General features: G+C 48.2%; 1 protein-coding gene across 15 annotated transcripts in view; it reads right to left on the reverse strand.

Annotated features, from left to right (window-relative positions):
* The window catches only part of TSHZ2 (teashirt zinc finger homeobox 2), a 481,149-nt gene that overhangs the window by 269,487 nt on the left and 192,882 nt on the right, over positions 1 to 18,780 (reverse strand). The gene's annotated exons all lie outside the window — the stretch shown is intronic.

Below are 18,780 nucleotides of genomic sequence, written 5' to 3' on the forward strand. Positions count from 1 at the left end.
TCAGGTGCAGGGAGTGGGCCAGGCTGGTGTGCGTGTGGACCCAGCAGCACCACCATCTTCACTCAAGGATGCAGGGGATGTGGCCAGGCTGTGGGAATCCTCGGTCTCCACAGCTGTGGGCTTTTCCAATGAATCTTGGCTTCAAAGGGGGCCTTGCGCATCAGGAGACCTGAAATGCTCACTAGGGGGACACCATCTGGAACACTTTCACATTTTTCCAGGGTGCAGACGCACAGGATGGGGGAGCATGCCCCCCTTACTTGATCTTTCATGTCCCTGCCAGGAGAAGGGTCACTGTGCAGCCGCCGGGCAGCCGGGACACACCGTTCTGTGGGTAACGTGGAAAAATGAGTCTGAAACGCGTTGCTGTGCGGCTTGCTCACAAGCCAAGTTCAAGGAGAGGTGGCGGGAACAGCCCACTTTTCCTGACAGGATGAGTGTTCCAAGTTCCTTCTTAGCTCGGCAACCCTTAAAATGGCATGGGGTAGCCTCACGAAACATCAGTAAATAATGGCCTGTGTGTGCCTCAGGAGCCACTGGCCCAGGGAACCCTGCAGGCTCTATCCCTTCTCAGAGAGAGAGGTGGTTGGGGAGGGGTGCAGACTGCAAGGAAAAACGAACCGAGACCTCATATTTCAACCAATGCAGAACAAAGGCTAGGAGAAACCCTCCTGGTAGCTCCTTGTATTTCACTCTGATCACATTCATGAAAGGAATAAAGGGAGCCTCAGCTTACCAGGGGTGAAAGTCTAGCAAACCGTGCACTGCTTCTAACAGCGACTGTTAACCACGGCAGTCCCATTAACTAAGCAGTTAGTTCCTTATCTGCAGCCATTGGCCCGCTGTCCCTGTAGACTGGGCACTTCCTGAGGGCTCACTCCCCCCCACCCCTGGCCTGCCTGGTGCATCCCCTGTGTGGATCAGAGTACTTGTCTCACATCTATTCACATCTGATTGAACGAATTAATGAATGGAGCTCCCAGAAAGAACCACGCTGGAGCCACAGTTAGGGATGTACTAGATACTGAAACGAGAAGACGAGAGGGTTGGAAGGAAGGAAAGGCCCAACACTGTGTGTGGAACGGAAGAGGCACTGGAGGAGGCAACACGGACTGGCACGTGATGTGCCGAGACTGTCAAGTGCAAAGCTGGGGAACTGAGGCCCACGCGCCGTGGCCGTCTTTCTGTCATCCACTCCACCTAGGAACCACACATTGTTAAATCCAGTCTCCCTGGTCAGTGGCACTCGCTGAGGACAGCTGTTGGTATCTAAACGAGAGCCAGCGCCCCCTGCTCCCCACTCCCCACGGCTCCTGGTTTGTCAAACCCCTGCTCTGTTTCTGTAGACTGTCCAGCTTTCTGTCCAACGCACTTAATTTCAAGAAACAGCTTCTATTTATTTCCCTTGATCTGTTAGAGAATTCATTCAGACTTTCTTCCAGTCTTTTGTTTACAGAGCAAATATGTACACAGCAGTGCTTACAGCTCAGATAGAGTTTCTGCAGCAAAGGAACCTATGTGAGAAGGAGCAATTGGGGCCCTGCCCGGTGGTGTCCATCATCCTGCTGTGGAAGCAAACACTTACGTGAGCAATACCGTCTCAGAGAGACTGAAGCCTTGAGAACAAGACAATGGGTGTGCCGGAGAGACTCTAGCTAGGGTGGGTAGGGAAGGCCCCTGCAGGAGGTAACAAGGAAGCGAGGCACAGTCAGGAGAGACTTAAGTGCAAAAACACTGGGGCCGGCACCACGGCTCACTAGGCTAGTCCTCCACCTTGCGGCGCCGGCACACCGGGTTCTAGTCCCGGTCGGGGCGCCGGATTCTGTCCCGGTTGCCCCTCTTCCAGGCCAGCTCCCTGCTGTGGCCTGGGAGTGCAGTGGAGGATGGCCCAGGTGCTTGGGCCCTGCACCCCATGGGAGACCAGGAGAAGCACCTGGCTCCTGCCTTCAGATCAGCACGTTGCGCCGGCCGCAGTGCGCCAGCCGCGGCAGCCATTGGAGGGTGAACCAACGGCAAAAGGAAGACCTTTCTCTCTGTCTCTCTCTCTTACTGTCCACTCTGCCTGTCAAAAAAAAAAAAAAAAAAAAAAAAAAAAGATGAAAAGAAAAAAAAAAAACCACACCGGGGCAGCAAACAGCTAGGCGGAGGGACTCGTGACAAGGAGCAAGAGGAGCTGGGGTGCACTGAGCGAGAGCGAGCAGGAGCGGGTTAGGAAACGAGGCTGGTGCAGGTGAGTAGCCAGGGCTTGAGCTGCTCTGACGGGCAGCCGTCAGATGATTTGAGTAGGAGAGCACCGTTCTGCCTTCCCTGCTCTGCAAGGTGACCCAGCCAAGAGACTTCCTGGTTCCTATTCAAACTAGCTTAGTCTGGGGCTGGCAGAAGGATGTTGGCACCTGCAGATCTTTCTATGGGAGATTTCAGAGCCCCCTGGTTCACCCTTGTTACTTCATTTAGCCTGAGCAGGTGAGGCAGACCCCAAATTAAGAACAGCTGCCCTGGTGTGAGCCCCGTGGAAGGCTGTATTTTAGCCCACTGAAGCAAATTAATTTGTAAACCTTGAATAAAACACAATTTGGCTGATGGTGGCCAAGCCCTCACCATTTCTTCATGGTTTCTTTTACTTTGGGGGTGGGGGTGCTTTAGACAAAACAACGCATCTCTGCAGGGAAAAGCCTGTTGTTCTCAGAATCAGAATGAAGTTTGAATAAAGTCATAAATCCTACTCTTACGCAAACTCTGCTCTTCTCGCTGTTGTGCTTAGGAGATTCCGGGTACAATCCCAAGCACAGGCTCAGGAGGGGGTCTCTGGCTTTGATCGCAGCATCTCCAAAGCCTGTGCGGTAATCAATGGGGACGAGTACTCCGTCTCACATGAACCTCATCCAGTCATTTCCAAACCGGATCAAACTCCTGTAATGACACTTTCAGCATCCATACAACACAGCTGGCGAAATGTCTATTTTCCTTCCAGAAGGTGTGTCTCTGACAGTTAGTCTGAACATCATGTGATATTACAGTTGCTAAGGTAACTCCATTTTTTGTAAGGAGAACAAGAGAGTAAATAAGCATGTACATCGACTTGGTGCTATGGAAATCCCAGGGAATCTGTTATCCTTACCTTGACAATAAAAAAGGTGACATTTATCTTCTCTGGCCCCCGGAATGCTGTGGCTTGAACTTAAAATTTATAATGTGTGTGTGTCCATGAGACAATAAAGGCGACACACCAAAAGAGACAAGAAGTCTGGACAATGACAACAGGTCACAGGAGAGGAGGGGAGATGAGATAAGGGACATGCACGGTCAAGAAGTGGCCAGCCTGTGTTCCCGAAGCCATCACACAGGAAGCCCAGTCGGGTACAGCTGAGTCTCTGGGCAGCCCAGGTGTTTTGTCTGCTGGGTGGCTCACCTGTGATAAGCTGCCTGGATTCTTTGGCACCCAGCACTTTGAACAAATCTTCAAAGTGCTTTGTGTACTGCTTGTGAAGTGGAGACCACACTCACAGAGGGTGTGAGTCTTTAACGACAACCAGAAGGAGAGCTTGCTGGGTGTTTCCAAGTAGCTCGCACTCTTCCCATCTTGAGGCTTGGTGACCCCTCCACTCAGCTTCCACTATATAATGGAGGCTGGCAGTGGAGACCAGGACTGGATCTGGTGTGAGTCTATGTGGAAGAATTGGAAGTACAAACAAGGAAAAGACACTCCAGTGGAAATTTCTTAAATTCCTTTCCATGAAAGAGATACTCTTATAATACAAAGCACCCACATTTCCATCTCTAAAGGTTGAGATCAGAAACTGTATCAAGGGAATAGAGTGAGGACTGTGAAGAGGACAAACCCAGCAGAAAACAGTGGCCGCCTAGGCAGGGGGTTTTGACCAATTTTTCCCTTAACAAATGATACTAAAAGAAGAGCTTGTGTTTTCAATGAACATAACTTAATGAACATAAACTTCTACGCCAAGGGTGCAAGAAAACTTACATTGTTAAATGATTTGTTCAGAGAGTACATGGGATAGTAATTGCTATGCAAGGATATAAAACAAAGGTACATCTTAAAAATCCAAATGGATAGCAAATTCTGCATCTAGCTTTCATAGCTATACTATGACTATTCAGAAGTATTCAAGAAGCTACAATGGAAAATGGTATGTCATTTTGCTCTATTATGAAGTGAGGCTATGACCTAGAGGTGACTGTGTCCTTACTGAGACTATGGGATTTTCATCAAACCTCATGGAACATGACTGCACCTCCTGCACTGAGACCACCTTAATTTTCACATGAAATCATGATGCGATTTGTGTGTACGTTTAATATGTTAGGGTTCCTTCCCCACATCTCATGCCCTGCACTGCCTCCCACCCCTCCAGCAAAGCCTCGGCTAGATCCATGGCATGCTGAACTAAAAAAAAGTGGGGTCAGGAGGTAAAATACCCCAAGAGCCTGAACACAGTGAGGGTGTGCCTTACATAATTAGTGCTAGGCTCCTTCTGCAACCCAGAGTGACAGGTAGAGAAATCGACAGCTAATTCAAGATCCATCAGGGGTTGTATTGCTTTTCTATGAAGTGAGTTGATAGAGGAAGCTGCAAATGGAAGCCTGAGCATTCGGGGAGGCTTTGAGTGTCACGACTGAAGTTAGTGTGGCATTGATGTCTACTTCATCCAAGGACTGATGCGTCCCTTCCAGTGGGGGAACAGCAGGGTAGCAGAGAAATGGAAGGTAAAAGAGGTTAATTTATGGAAATTATCCAGGTCATGTAAGCAGTAGGACATATCAAGCAGAGCTTGAGAGAGGCACGGTAATGTATGTGGAATCTGACTTTTAATAGGCTGCGAGACAATGACAGTTGTCTGCAGTCCAACAACTTTGGGAAACAAAAGATAGCATTTCCAAAGTGCTTCCTATGTAACAGCACTGTGCAGAGACCCAAACAGCGGTGACCATTTCAGATGATGAGACACAGAAAATTTCTGCCTAAAACCAGTGAGAACAACAGTGAGGCCAACTTCTACACGGGACACAGTGCCCACGTTCACATTGGGACAGCGTGTAGGAACCCACAACACTTAGGAGGCCATAACAATATTTTCAGTTCCTTTAAAAATTAGGGGTGAATGTGTGGTGCAGATTAAGCCACAGCTTGGGATGCCCGGACCCTGGATCAGAGTGCCTGTGATTAAGTCTTGCCTCTGCCTTCTGATTTAGCTCCCTGCTAACGTGCCTGGGAGGCAGCAGATGACGGCCCAAGTCCTTGAGTCCCTGCCACCCCACACGGGATTCCCAGATGGAGTTCTGGCTCTTGGCTTATGCTCAGCCCAGTCCTAGCTATTGTGGACATTCAGGGAGTGAACCAGTGGATGGGAGATCTCTTTCTTTCTCTGCCTGCCACTCTGCCTCTCAAATAACTAAAAATGATTAAGATTTAATACCAATAAAAATGCAGATTTTATTTAAATAAAGTCAGAAGAAAAATAATAAACTTCTAGATAGAAGAAACTGTTCATACATAAAATAGTGATGTGCTTGTCTTTACACCAGTGCAGTCATGAAATATAATTTTTAATTATATTTTTTTAATGGAGGAAGAGATCGCACAGGCAAAGACACCACAGCTTCCCAGAAGTCAGAATGCAGCCGTGAGGGACAGAAGTGGAATGAAAGGCAAGTCTAGAGTTTGCTCCTCACTCAGAAGGGCTGTACCAAGGGAAGCCCCTCATACACAGGCTCTCAGGGCACACCAGAGGCTGCACCAGAGCCTGCAGTTGCAGAAGGCTCCAGGTGATTCACATGCACGCCAGTGGGGAGGGGCACTGGCTCAATCAGCCAGCTGGAGTTCTCACTGGCTCCACCAGTCTTCACCAGCCATGCCCAGTGGGAGCAGAGCTCCCCTCCCCCCCTCAGTGGCTCAGGTATCCTACTTCCCCTAGTAAGAAAGGAAGGTATGCAAATGCATCAAGAAACACAGAAAAAAGATAACTTGTAGATCACAGTGTTGATTAAATTGTGAATATTCCGTTACCCTTGACTTGCAACCCTGTGAAATCATTAGGGAGTTTTGTACTGGTCATGGCCGTCAACTGCAGTCATCAATGCTGTATGAAAGATGCATGGATCGGAAGTTCTGAGCCTCGCCTGGCTTTTTCATGCTAACAATGCTCCCTAGCAACCCCCAATTAAGAGGGTTTTGGCTCCCTGCATGGGGGAATACGTGAACTGAGCCAGCAGCGAGCCCCTTCCCAGAGGATTCCAGGACTGGTCCACTGACACCTGCTGGCTGCAGGCGTCCAGGGACGATGTCAGTCTAACAGGTGTTCTTTGAGGTCTTTTAGGGAGAAGCTAAAAATAGAAGAGGAAAATGAGTAAAAGAAAAGAAGGAGAGACATTCAGAGAAGAGATTGAGAGAAAAGCCCAAAAATGATCTTAGAAGCAAAGAGCAACTGCTAATGGCAGCAGACCACCCACCTGTGGTCAAGTACCTTGTGCATGAAGAGCAAGGCGGGGTGGCGGGGTGGGGGATGGGGGGGGTGGGGATTTGACTCCAGTTAGCGAGTGTCAGTTACCTGGAGTAAAGGGCTGTGAGCATGTGTGGGCACATCCCTTGTAGCACTGGTAACTGTCTTAAGTTCTCATGTTTCTCTACTTACTTACTGATTTAGTTTTCTTTAAAAAAAGATTTATTTTATTTATTTGAAAGACAGCATCAGAGAGAGAGAGAGAGAGAGAGAGAGAGAAAGTGAGAGAGAGAGAGAGGTCTTCCACCCGCTGGTTCACACCCCAAGTAGCTGCAACAGCTGGAACTAAGCTGATCTGAAGCCAGGAGCCAGGAGCTTCCTCCGGGTCTCCCATGTGGGTGCAGGGTCCAAGGACCTGGGCCATCCTCCACTGTCTTCCTGGGCCACAGCAGAGAGCTGGACTGGAAGAGGAGCAACCGGGACAGAATCCAGTGCCCCAACCGGGACTAGAACCTGGGGTGCCGGTGCCACAGGCGGAGGATTAGTCAAGTGAACCATGGCACCGGCCCGATTTAGTCTTTTACTATGGGTCTCTTCTGCTAGAAAATAATCTCCGTGAGAATTAGGCTCTGTCCTGTCCCCTGAAACGTCCTCCTCACCCAGACAAGCAGCCAGCATGTAACACATGCTCAATACAAATCCACTGGCTCAATATACAGAACAGGGCAACAGGGGTTGTGGAGCATCCTCGAACCAAGTCCACCAGTCAGGACCCCAGAGACCTTTGGAATTTCCCACCCTGTGTTGATTTCCAGTTCATGGTGTGGCCTGGAAAAGGAATGAGACCTCCACCTGCCTTCCCTGAGAGACTTCGTGAGAGCCAGACAAGCAAACGTGATGCGCATTGAAAGCCGCTGGCCCGGGCATGTGGGCTCCATCTTCCTCCTGGCCCTGGTTTCCTTGCGACTGCCGAGCCTGGCGCCAAAGCCACGGGGTGGGGGAGGGGGAGCCGAAGGCAGCAGAGGGAAACAGTCTATGTTGCCAAAAATGATCTGTGAGGCCCTCCTGCTATGTTTCATGATCAAGGTCAGCAATGGGAAGCTTGTTCCGGAAAAGACATTTGTAAAATGAAGACAAGACAGCACACAGAAGAACATTCTTGAGGCCAGTGCTGTGGCGTAGTAGGCTAAGCCTCTGCCTTCAGTGCTGGTATCCCCTATGTGATGGGTTCACTCCATCTGGGGAGTGACCGGCGGATGGAGGACCCCTCTCTCTGTCTTTCTCTCTCTGCTTCTCAAATAAATAAATAAATCTTAAAAAAAAAAAAAAAACCATTTTCCATTCGTCATGGATGTCACGCAATCCCCCACTCTTCTCTCTTCTTGCTTTTCTCTATCATCCCACTTCCTCCCCATCTCTCCTGCCACGGTGCCAGTTTTGCTTGGGTTTCCATTAGAAACCTGTTGTTTTTCCCTGTGTGCATCTAGAGAGGACTCTGAGAATGCCCATTCTTGGATTCAGCCACGCCAAGTTCTCAAGACTCCCATGGTCGGAAACCGTGTGGCTAGAGGAGACCCTGAAGAAGAAGACAGTCAAGGCTGTCCCCAGGCAAGCATCCTGAGAGCTGGCCTTGGAGAGCCAGGCTCCACACCCGCCTGCAGGCGATGCCATTGTCCTCGTCCTGCAGGACTGCACAACCAGTCCAGGCCGCAGCACCCCATCCTCCTGGGACCCTAGTGAAACATGCTGGGGCTTCTAGGCCACAGCTTCCGCGGAGCCGATTTTGAAAAACAGCAGAACGCCTGGTTGAGTCCCCAGTGCCCAGTGTTAGTGGGACTTGTGAGGGTCTCCCCTTAGCTGTGAAGCTCTAAGTAAGGAATCTCCCGCTTCCTTTTATTTTTTCTACTTGATTTTACTCAAATACTATCGAGCAGGTTCGACTGCCTGAATTTTCCACCCATGTCTGCACAAGCGCACACCTTCATCCCAGTCCTGGTGTTTTTCTGCTCTGGCCCTGATGACATCACCCTCATTTTAAAGCCATGGAGATAGTGACACACCCTGGTGGCTCCAGCATCCTGAGACACCTCTTCCTCGCCATCTCCCTTCCTCTTTCTCCTGAATTTGCCTTGCGCTCAGGGCCAAGTTCTCACGCGCGCACGTGTGTGTGTGTGTGTGTGTAATTTGAAATTCTATATACAATTAGAAATACTAACAAGGCTTTGTAAAACATGCCCCCCCCCCACCATACAGAAAACCATAAAGTGAAAACAAAACAAAGGTTTCCAACTGCCGTGCACACTGTCTGCTCTTTGCAACTACAATTCCCAAACACCACTGCATGGGATCTCGGTTTATCTTCCCAGAGCGCATTCGTACACTTACGGAGAGGATCGCTACCAAGACACCTGCCCGCCCATCCCTCCCCTCTGCCTTTACACACATGGTCAGAGTGCTGATTGGTTTTCACTTCATACACCTAGACATATGAATCTACCCTGTTATTTAAAATTTACCCAAGCATCATTGCACGTGAATATGACATAATTTATTTGGCCATTCTGCTATTGATTGGAGACTTAAGTGATTTGATTTTGCTTTTCTTGTAGGAACCACAACCTTTCATCCTGGACTTCTGTTTCTGGCTTGTTGGAGGCAGAGGCCCTATTTGTGGGAGTGGCTGCCATACTTCCTATTTTCACCTGCGGGGCACTGTACTCAGCGCTCTTCCAGGGCCAGTTCATTGACCTCTTCACACGACAATTACGAGACAGGTATCACCATTATCCCATTATACAGAAGAGAGAACTGAGGCTAAGCTGGATTCAAATCTGTGGGGATGTACTCTCTGTCCCCTTCTACCTGCTGGGGGTGGGGTCCCTCAGAGTATTTCCTCACCACATGCTGGCAAAGTGCATGCAATGGGATATGGAGTCCAGGGTCAGCCTTCCAGGGCACAGACCCAGGCCCTGCCTTGTGTTGGCTGCAAGGCTTCAGTGAAAGGCCGCGGCCCCATTTTCCCCCGTGAAAGAGAAGCCGCCATGGCTCCCATCTCCGGGATCTGGCCCGGTGGAGACACACAGGGAATTTTACCCAGGACCCAAGACCCGCACCACGGACTCCGTTCCCTGAGCAGGTTTAGACCAGGGACTTTCCCCTTTCCCTCTTCATTCTTCCACTCTCCAGTTCTAGATAAAAACTGTTCACCACCTCGGGTTTTCCTAAGATGCCTTTGGAATATTTCACATCTAAAACAATTCTGGACATCAAAAAAATAAAAACAGTAGCCAAAGTTCAGCCAGAGCAGGGATTTTTTCTAAAAAACAGAAACACTAAAGTAAGATCTGGCCAGCTGAGGAGGAAAATGACCGAAAAGGAATATCCTCAAAAGGCTTCTCTTAACTGACTGCGTGTAGCATGCACTTGGAATTGGACAGGGAGAAACACTTAAATTCTGCCCTCGTCCTCTTGGGACTTACAGTTTAATTCACTAAAACTAACCCAAACCAATACGGTGCAGAGTTGACAGGAGAGCATGTTTCTTTATCATTCCTCGTTTCTAAAATGACCCTCTTATTCTGGGCAAGGTGAGCCGAACAGGAGAAGGAGAGACCTGCTAAAATTGAGATGGGCATAAAACAATCATTTCTTTTTCCTAGGAACTTACACTGATTTGTAAGGCTTCGTGCCTTTGTGATCTCTTTCGGTTTCCTCTTTATTTACTCATACGAGGCAGGGTGACTTATTAATCTAACCATAAATTCCTTCCTTAGGTTGCAATTTTCAGCTGGGGGAAACCCTTTTCATATGGATGGTGACCATCCTTTGCATTAACAGCAGCTTTCTCCCTTTGTTTAAGAAAAAACAGTAATGATAGTCATAAACAAAAGTATACTTCCTCTCCATATCAAAGTCAATCAGAAAATCAATGAGGAAAACATATATTTTGATGCCACATTTTAGCCTGAAAAAAATCAACAAAATTATTTTTATTATATATAGACCCTATAGCTCATGCATGTCGCTCAGAATCAATTAATTTAAAGTAATAATTTGTACAAACACCCTCACAAAAATTTTAAAGGGTATTAAACACCCTGTTTTATAAACATAACACTTAATTTAGGGAAAAAAACATTTAGAAGGTAATGCATTTAGGATAAGTGCACAACACATGAAAATAATAAATGAAATTTTCCCAGTTTAGAAAATGAATGTAATTAATTAACATTTAAATTACATTTTTAATTGCAATCATGCCCTCCCAGGGGACTCATAAGGGACCATAATTGCAATTAAAAGCATGTGGATTAGATAATAAAACAATGCACACTGTCTGAAATGTGCGATTTAAAATGGAAAACAGACATTGTTATCGGCACATCTAACTTAATTGTAGCCATAAAGCAAATGTGCTGTACAAAATAAAATTCACATACGGGAACATTTAATTCTGGAGTCTCTTAAAGGGGACACGCTCGAGAGCACATTTTATGACAGGTTCTGTTGGAAACAGCCCTTTAAGGCTTTCGGATCGAGGGCTGGTGCCTTAATGTTTTTGCATTAATAAAAGCAAAGCTGAATGTTCCTATTAAAACACACAGATACATTTAAGTAAGAGATGAAACCTGATGTCTAATTCTAAGCTGTGGCGCATAATTCTATTAGCTGGACAGACTGGAAGGCCATGTAATTTTTAAACTGTGTTTCTTTTTTCTAACTTTTTTTTTTCTTTTCTTTTTTAAAATTGTCTTACCCTCCTTCCGAGAAGATTGTCATGAAAGGTGCAAAGATTTGCGCCTGGAGAAAGAAGAGCCAAGGCTGTGTGCTTGGCACCGTCAGAGCTGGGCTCAGAGTCTTTCATTCCCCAACAGCCACAATCCTGCGCCCCCCGGAAGTCAAACCAGTGCCCTTGGATTACAGCAAGACTCCTGTTTTTTTTTTTGTTTTTTTTTGTTTTTTTTTTTTTTTTGACAGGCAGAGTGGACAGTGAGAGAGAGACAGAGAGAAAGGTCTTCCTTTGCCGTTGGTTCACCCTCCAATGGCCGCCGCGGCCGGCGCGCTGCGGCCAGCGCACCTCACCGATCCGATGGCAGGAGCCAGGAGCCAGGTGCTTCTCCTGGTCTCCCATGGGGTGCAGGGCCCAAGCACCTGGGCCATCCTCCACTGCACTCCCGGGCCACAGCAGAGGGCTGGCCTGGAAGAGGGGCAACCGGTACAGAATCCGGCGCCCCGACCAGGACTAGAACCCGGTGTGCCGGCGCCGCTAGGCGGAGGATTAGCCTAGTGAGCCGCGGCGCCGGCTAAGACTCCTGTTTTAATGCCAGGAAGCTCCTCACCACTTGATTGGAAACCTTTTCTCACTCCACAGCTATCAGTGTTCTCAACTGGGCACCTACTTAGTGATGGCTGGAGAACTTCCTGATTGTCGTGGTTCGGGGTAGGAGTGGAGACTCCACCTGCTGCTCACCATCCCACCAAGCAGGGGTCAGCGCCACCCACGCCGGCATCCCTCCAGAGCAGAGAACCCCTTGGCCCCAAAGCCTCGCCACTGGGAACTCCTGGTTCCTGGAGCGAAGGGGACGAGAAGGGAGAAGCCAAGTGTGTGACAAAGAGGGCTCAGACCTCGGCGTGTGCCGGCCAGGAAACACGAAGCTACGTCCAGCCTCGGAGGAGATGGCCCAGCGCTGAGTCTCATCATGGAGGTACAGGCTGCAGCCTTCTGCGCTTCAGCCAGGATGTCAATTCTGTGGCTTATTTATGAGGAACAGGGACTATTTACGGTGGAAACGCTGGCGTGAAATTAGAAACGGCATGGCTCTCCAAAGGCAGTGAGTGCACTGGCGGGACAAAGGTCTGGAAGTTGGGGCTAGAGGGGCTTCACCCCAACAGCCTGGCTCCGTGATGACGAACCGCGACTCTGCTCAAGCACGTTTCCCTCTGCAGACCTCGGTTTCCATGCGAGATCCCCAGGCAGCAGTTGCAGCACACTCCCCACCAGTGGTGGTATAAAGATCAGAAAGAATGTAAACGCACACACACGCATGCATTTAGCGATGGACGTACACGTAGGCCTCCTTTATCCTTAGGCCATGCATTCCAAGACTCCCAAAGGATGCTTGAAACCATGGCTAGTACGGAACCCCACAGCGCTGTCTTGTCCTATACATACATACCTATGACCAAATTTAATCTATAAATTAGGCATAGTATAGACTACCAACAATACAATCGAACAATCAAACAACAGATTGTAACAAAGTTGCCGGCATCCTACTCTTTTGCTTGGGAGCCATTATTAAGTGCAATCTGACTTATTTGACCACACGCACTTTGATACAGCAACAGCAGGTCTGACAGCCGAGACGGTAGCCAGGTGACTCATGGGTGAATAGCATGAGAGCACAGAGCACAGATACTCTGCACAAAGGAGTGATTCACATCCCTGGTGGGACGAAAGGGGGACAGAGATTTCATCATGCTATTAAGAAAGGCAGGCAACCTAAAGCTGATGAATTGTTTATTTCTGGAATTTTCCATTTTGTATTTTCCAATTGCAGTTGGCTGTGAGTCACTGAAACCACAGAAGTGAAACCTCAGATAAGGGGGGACTATGATACTACAGGACAGATGGATACGGAAACTGTATAGAGAAATACCTTCCTATAACTACAGTGTGCTTATACTATCACAACACACGCATAAGCTTGTGGGCATGGACATGTGCAAAATTTATCAAGTGACATGCAAGCTCCTATGAACATAGACAACTATTCTTTAGGCTTCTTGACACTGTGAAGAGCTCATATAAACTGATATCTGTTGAAAAGGGGAGAAGGTATTAGAGCTAACTCTTTTGATAAGTTGATATTTTCATGTTTTCACAGCTCTCTCTATTCTACTCATTCATGGAGTAATTTTCTGAAGGGCCTGCTTTGACCACACTAGCCTTGGAGATGCGGTTGAAGAGTTAGAAGAAAGAGGTTTTAGGTAGATGATAAAACATCCTAGGGCAATAGGAAAGCACTGATAGGCTAAGGCAAATGATCCTAAGGCAATAGAAAAGTACTGATAGGCTCAGGCAAATGATTAAAACCGAGAGATTTGCATTTCTGAGAGCTGGTGTGTACTGTGGAGTGCTGGCCATGGAGAGAGGCCTGGAGGCAGCAGAGCAGCAGGATGAACTGGAGAAGCTGGGGGTTGGTACACTAAAGCTCGTAGCACTGACCAGGATGGAGCAGGCGGTGAAGCTGGCTGACACCAATACAGTCCTTTCTGGCTAATTTTTTATTATTTATTAGAGAGAGAGAGAGAGAGAGAGAGAGCGAGCTCATATGCTGTGTCACTCCCTAAGTATCCTCAATTCTCCGCGTTCCCCGCAGGAGCTGAAGCCCTAGGAACTCAATCCGAGTCTCCCAGCTGGATGGCAGGAACCTGACGACGAGAACAATCGTTGCTGCCTTGCAAGCTGGAGCCAGGAGCCAGAGCCAGGCACCAAACCCAGGCCCTCCGAGGTGGGACGTGGCCGTCTTCACCACAGTCTTCACCGTGAGGCTAACCGCCTGCCCCCAGGTTGTGTCTCTGAAAGCCCAGAGATGTGACCCCAGACTCGCTGCTTTTACCTTTGGAGGGGAGTGTAAAGGAAGACCCCAGACCACTTAGATGTGACACCAGTGAGGACCAGAGGCACGTCCATCTACTTACGTGGGGCAAATAAGAATGGGTCCTGAAGCTCTCTCACAGCTCTCTCCAATGAGAAGGAAGGCATGGGGAGCGGGAGACATGCAGTTCCAACACCAAGTGTGCACTCTAACCAGCACTGCTTGCTTGTCATTAGACTGCTAGAGGCAATAAAGACATAGAACCCTGCCCACTATTTAATAAGCTGAGAATCGGACACTGAGGATGAGAGCAGAGGCCAAGCTCTGTGTTTCCCAAATCCTGTCTCTTTCACCTCTTCCTCCAGAATGGTTACACTTCTCGGTTGGTCACCAATGGATTTGGGCAGAAGTGATGGATCTCACTTCCAGGATTTGTTCACATCTTCATCAGTGACTCTGGAAGCTACATGCACCCCAGATGGTATAGCCATCCTACAAAAATTGGGTCCCATCCGAGGCATCTCATCAGGTATCAGATTCATGTAAAACAAAAGTCATTGTGTGCGAGCTTTGCAATTATTTGTTGGAGCAGCCAGCATGACTTATCCTAACTAATATAGGAAGATGGAAAAACAGAGCTACCTCTCAGAGTACACATTCAATCCATACACATTCAATTTTTCCAATGCTTACCATAATTTTTCTAAGACAACATTTTTGAATAGCCATAGATGCTATTTCAGCTTTAGGATTGGTATAGTTGTATTTTAACTCTCTTGGCATTAAAACAAAAACAGATTCTATCCTCTTAAACCAGATTATTTTAATATTCTTAAATGGGAGGGGATAGATTTTGGTCTCCAGGAGACATTTGGCAGTATCTGGAGACATTTTTATCTATTGCTGCCTGGGGCTGGGATACTGATGGTATCTAGGAAGTAGAGATTAACAGCCTACAGGAACAAGACACCCCCATCCCCCCACCTTGGAAAATTAATACCCACTCCAAAATGTCCATTGTGCTAAGGTCGAGAAACCTGGGGCCATCCAAATCCCAAATACACCTGATCTTGGGGACCCAGGTTTGCTTACTTTCTCAATATAAACACACACCCATGATATCCAAAAGGACGGTAGCCAGCTGGGGCCGGATGGAACCCCCATTCAGACAAAACAGGCTGCCCAGGCCAGGCAAGGTACCACAGCCACGGCCTGCCAGATGGGGGCAGTGAGCTTGCCAGAAAGACAAAGTCCTGACCTTTCAGTCACCCGGGCGTGAGCCAGCACCTTGAAGGACACAGTCATTCACAGGCTCACCTCGGCCACCTGCACTCCAAAGTCAGTGTTGCTGTCACCAGTCCTGAAAAACATCACTGCCCTCGTCATCATGTCACACCTCCCAGGAGGATGAAGAGAGAGGTGTGACACCCACGCATGCACCGTCACCAAATGTCGCCAAATCCACCTATGAGCTGCTCAACATACATGGTCTCCCTGGGGAACAATTTTAGATTGCATCGTTTAATAGATTATGAGTTAAAGTGCTACCCAACTGATAGGACTTGGGGAACACCAAGAAGCCCCTTATCTCACTCACATACACACACATACACACACACACACACGCACATAGACAGTAACTCCCACTCATCTCTACTTGGACACAGTTTGATTTCAAAGCCTAAGAAGCAGTACAGTGGGTGGGTAACTGAGACAAACACAAGTTTGGAGTCTGGTTTCCCACTTGCTACCTGTGGATTTAGGCAAGTTATTGGACATGATTGAGCGCCAGGTACCTCACCTATCTGGCAAAAATAACGTTCACCTCATATGGCTGTTGCAGGGGTCAGAGGAAAAAAATGTATATGGCGTGCCCTATTCAGTGTCTGTTCACAGAAAATATAATTATATGCAATAGAAACTCCGCTTAGAGAGGGAGGTCTGTTTGACTTGGGCTCGTCTCATCTCTGTCCTCTCTTCCTCCACATCCTGCTCTCCAGCCCCCATTTTTAGCTTCCAGCAAGAACAAAGCCAGCTCATTCTCACGCCAGCACCTTCGCACTTGCTGTTCTCACCACTTGGAATGCTCTTCCCCCAGCTGGTTTGCATGCCTACCTCCTTCCCAGCCTCAGTGTCACCGTCCTCTGACCACTGTCTCTAGTTGTTCCCCAGCCTCGTGCTTAGTCATTCACCACTCCATTGGCTACTGTCTTTTCTTTGCAAAATGTACCAGCATCTGATTGTCTTGTTCACATATTGACTTCTTGGTTGTCGTTATCTCACTCCTGAGTGTGAGCTGCGAGCGGGCAGGAAATTGTGTTATTCAATGGATGCAGGCTCCATACTTAGAGCATTTCCCATCCAGTTGGTTTTCAGTGACCATTTGTTGAGCAAAACAGTAAAACTAACTTGATTGACAGGGTATGAGACTGTCCTAGCACTTCTTGAGAAATGTTTTAATAACAAACTAGGAATAGGGGCCACTAACATGGACTGAAATTCCTGGTAACATCCTCAAAGGGCAGGGACCTCTGGTTTTTATTTCACCCCATTCTGAGCAAAACCTCACCTTGCATTCATTTTGGATTAATCTCTACAGGCACGACAAGCCCTCAGACTTTGTAAGGGAACCACTAAACATGCTGTCTTCTGAAACTGCAGAGGTCATGCTACACCTCGATTTCGAGGCCAGAGAACTGAACCGTAGGGAGGCTACGTGGGCCATCAGAAAGGAACTCCACCCCCAAGTACCTGTGCAAGTGTTGCCAATCACGGCTGCCCGTGAGCCCGCACATGAACACACAGGGGCAGTCAAGGGTGGCTTGGAGGATCTCCTAATTACATTTCAAATGGAGCCATCAGGCAACTGCTTCGCTTGCCCCATGAAATGGATCTGAGATACAAACTACATCTTAACTAGGCGGCCTCCACTCTTGCTGATCTCATTAGTTGCCCAATTGGGCAAGACGAGGTTTTAATTGCATGCCAGAAGCTTTATTTTTCTGCCCCAGGCAAACAGTTAACCACATTAGTATACCACTGACACTTTCGAAGTTGGTCAGCAATGCAAGGAGAAGGAGCCCCTTTTGGAGAGAATCGCAGCACCTGCCGGTTTCCAGCATCGTTCCCCCTAGCATCTGTGGCCACCTAAGGGGAAGGATTTCAGCCAGCAGCACAGACGTGTGACAGGGTGCTGCATTTCACGGCTTCGTGGTGTGATGTGGGACCGTGCATCAGGACAAGGCTTGAAGGCAGACAGATGTGGGCCAAGCAACCTCACTGGCAACTTCCTCTGTGTCTTCATCTGTCAAACAGGAAAAATTCACGACATCTGCCTTTTGGGCCTGTTATGAAAATGTTGAGTTTCTTAGTGGCGCTGGCTGCTTTTCAAATGCTCAACAGCCACAGGTCATTGCTGGCTACAGCAGTAGACTCAATGGGCAGAGAGCATTTCCATTGTCAAGGAAGCCCCATAGGGCAGTCCTGCTTCACCACAATATTGAGTTGCCTAGGTATGGCCCAATTCCCTTAGGAAGGGAAGGTGACCATGGAAATGTTCTCTATCTTAATATCTGGGAAATACTTTGCCTATCAAAATGGATAATCAACTAAAAGGCCAAGGTGAGATGAGATGGACCCTATCATACATTTCTGGCAGTTGTCTAAAGATTTCTCCCCCATACTTGGAAGGAATTATGGAATAACAATCTGTTTTTAAAAGATTTATTTGTTTATTTGAAAGGCAGAGCTACATAGAGGCAGAGAGAGAGAGAGAGAGAGAGACAGAGAGATGTCTTCCATCTGCTGGTTCACTCCCCAGATGGCTGCAACAGCCATAGCTGTGCTGATCAGAAGCCAGGAGTCAGGAGCTTCTTCCAGGTCTCCCACGTGGGTGCAGGGACCCAAGGACTTGGGCCATCTTCCACTGCCTTCCCAGGCCATAGCAGAAAGCTGAATTGGAAGTGGAGCAGCCAGGACTCAAACCAGCACCCCTGTGGGATGCCGGCCCTGCAGGCAGTGGCCTTACCAGCTATGCCACAGCACTGGCCCCATCAAAATCTTGAGAAATGCAAATAATCTCACCCTTCGATCCAGTAATCCTAGCCGATCCTAACTCTAAAGCTAACCCCAACCTATTCCCTGATAATAATGAAAAACCAGAAGAAGCTCTACATGAATAGATGTTCAGCAGTGTTCACAACAGCAGAAAAACTGGAACAAAATACATGTCTGCAATAGAAGAATGGTTATATTAAAGCACAAGTATAGGTGTTTCTTGTTGTGATGCTACAGTCATGGCTGTGTGGAATGTGATCACTTGGTAAGATACTGATATGGTCCAAAGTTATCAGGTGCTGTGCAACACGTTCTTCCTGAACCTGGTGGCAAACGACAACGTCTTCTCATCTCACAGTTTCTGGCTGACTTCATCCCGCTGTTCCTGGCTCTGAGTCTCCCACAAGGCTATGGTCAGGGCACTGATTGGGGCTGTAGTCCTCTCAAGATCCAAGGCTGGGGGCCGGTGCTGTGGTGCAGCAGGTTAATGCCCTGGCCTGAAGCTCCGGCATCCGATATGGGCACTGGTTCGAGTCCTGGCTGCTCCTCTTCCAATCCGGCTCTCTGCTGTGGCCTGGGTAAGCCATAGAAGATGGTTCAAATCCTTGGGCCCCTGCACCCATGTGGGAGACCCAGAAGAAGCTCCTGGCTCCTGGCTTCGGATC

Source organism: Oryctolagus cuniculus, chromosome 11 (genome assembly GCF_051225735.1).
Source record: "Oryctolagus cuniculus isolate XC-2025 breed Fujian yellow rabbit chromosome 11, ASM5122573v1, whole genome shotgun sequence".
NCBI classification, from domain to species: Eukaryota; Metazoa; Chordata; class Mammalia; order Lagomorpha; family Leporidae; genus Oryctolagus; species Oryctolagus cuniculus.